General features: G+C 48.9%; 1 pseudogene; it reads right to left on the reverse strand.

Moving 5' to 3' along the window:
- Nucleotides 1–872: 872 nt before the first annotated feature.
- Nucleotides 873–2094, reverse strand: LOC122098260 (annotated as a pseudogene).
- Between the last annotated feature and the right edge of the window lie 350 nt (nt 2095–2444).

The following is a 2444-nucleotide window of genomic DNA, read 5'->3' on the forward strand; positions in this document are numbered from 1 at the left end:
CCTTTGTCTGTATCAAAGATGGAGATCTTCTCTGGCGGTGGGGGAGGGACTACCTTCCCACTGCTGGTCTGTGAGAAGGAGTGAAGATGTCTTGGGCCATACTCTTGGTTCCTGGGCCATCCCTGGTCTACGATCAGCATGATGAAGATTTCTACTCCTTGTCAGTTCTTGCTAGTGGTGAGTAGAATCCGCTCGGACACTGCATCTGACGCCTCTCTGTTGATATGGCGGCTGTGGCACCCGCCGCCGCCGCTGTTGCCACCACCACCACCACCACCACCACCACTACCACCGGCTACTGGCAAGTGCTCAAATCTGTCTCCTTGACCAAGCTGCCTGGATTTTCCCTCTCTGACCAAACTCTCTGTACTGTCATGGCACACTTGGTGTGATTCTCTAGCCTAGGACTGTTCACTGGAACACTAAATTGCTTCCTATGAGAGAGCTTGTTTAGCCTCCAGCTTCTCCTCTGCCATCTTCCTCCGGACTCCTTGAATACTAACTAACTTTTTAAAAAAGATAAATGATGATGTTTATTGTCTGTGTTCCTTTATAAAATTTTTGATGGTAATAAGATTTGAACTAAACCATGCTTCCAATAGTTATTGTCCTTTCTTTCTTTCTTTCTTTCTTTCTTTCTTTCTTTCTTTCTTTCTTTCTTTCTTTCTTTCTTTCTTTCTTTCTTTCTTTCTTTCTTTCTTTCTTTCTTTCTCTTTCTTTCTTTCTCTCTTTCTCTCTTTCCCTCCCTCCCTCCCTCCCTCCCTCCCTCCCTCCCTCCCTCCCTTCCTTCCTTCCTTCCTTCCTTCCTTCCTTCCTTCCTTCCTTCCTTCCTCCCTTTCTTCCTTCCTTCTCTCTCTTTCATTTGAATATATTTTCCATTGAGTTTTTTCCCACTTTCCTGAAGTGCACACAGATGGAGAGTTCAAGACCACTCAGGAGTGGTCCCCACCCACTTGGTGGCCTGGGCAGTGGGCACAGTGGACCAGTCTTCAATGGCAGTCTGGGTACTCCATTCTTTGGTAGAGAACTTCTGGATGGGCACAGATGGCACCTGCACACCTTCTGACCAGTCAGCTTCTTCAGACTGAGTGGCTGTGAACTCAGGAGCTGGAGCCATCTATTCCCCCTGGAATTCCTCTTCGGTCACCGCCTTTTCAGCTGTGGCCTGCTCTTCCTTTTTAATCTCCTCAGAGTCTCAGTAGAAGTAGAGATCCAGCATGACCTCCCACAGGTGCTAACAGAAGATAGTGCTACACATGCGCTGGACTTCCTGGACCAGCATCCACCACATCAGACACACAGAGTGTGCACCCTTGTTGTTGCAAGGGATGGCGACATCCATGTAGTGCAGAGGGGAGTAGGTGTTGCACAGCATGATAGTGCGGAGGCTGACGTAGGACGTCTCCACAAGGGCCTGGTGATCAGCCCTCAGGTCGGTCACCACCAGAAAGCAGGGCTCCTGGAAAGCCACCTGGATCTGGTTCATTAAAGTTCTGGGGGTGAAGAGGAAGGTGATCGGAGTAGCCCCAGTGGCAGCAGCAACCTTCAGTATGGCACACTGGCTGATGTTCTGGAAGGAGATGAAGCTGACATCAGCAGTGCTCTCGACAGCCATGATGGCTCACAGTGGCCAGCAGAAGCTTCTCCCACATCATCTTCAGGTTGATGATGTAGATATCATCAGTGGTCTTCTTCTTCTTCTTCTTCCTCTTCCGCCGCCTCCTCCTCTTCCGCCTCCTCCTCCTCTTCTTCTTCTTCTTCTTCCTTTTTTTTTTTTTTTTTTGGTTGTAAGGCCTGAACTCTGGGCCTGGGCACTGTCCCTCACCTCTTCAGCTCAAGGCTAGTGTTCTACCACTTGAACCACAGCACCACTTATGACTTTTTCTGCTTATGTGGTGCTGAGGAATTGAACCCAGGGCCTCATGCATGCAAGCACTCTACCACTGAGCCACCTTCCCAGCCCTTGGTCTTCTTCTTTTAGATGTACTGCTTCATCTGGAAGTTCAGGTTGGTGGCACCCAGGTGGGTTCCTACTGCCAGGAACTTGAGGACATACTCCTCTTTCATTTGTAGGAGATCAAGAGCTCCAGACATTGTGTTAACTCCCCCCCCCCTTTTTTTGTCGCTTGTGGGGCTTGAACTCTGGGTCCAGGCACTGTCCCTCAGCTCTTCAGCTCAAGGCTAGTGTTCTACCACTTGAGCCACAGTGCCACTTCCGGCTTTTTCTGCTTATGTGGTGTTGAGGAATGGAACCCAGGGCCTCATGCATGCAAGGCAAGCATTCAACCACTGAGCCACCTTCCCAGCCTTGTTAACTTCCCTTTGAAGTTACAAGAGGAATAAAAAATAACTCCATATGGAGCTCTGCCCAGGTAGTGCCAAAAGTATTGATTGCATTTCTGAAGACTTTGCAGTTAGCTATTCTAAGTCCATTCTTTTTTATT

The sequence above is a fragment of the Dipodomys spectabilis genome, unplaced genomic scaffold, assembly GCF_019054845.1.
Source record: "Dipodomys spectabilis isolate Male_0828 unplaced genomic scaffold, ASM1905484v1 ptg000468l, whole genome shotgun sequence".
Lineage (NCBI taxonomy): Eukaryota > Metazoa > Chordata > Mammalia > Rodentia > Heteromyidae > Dipodomys > Dipodomys spectabilis.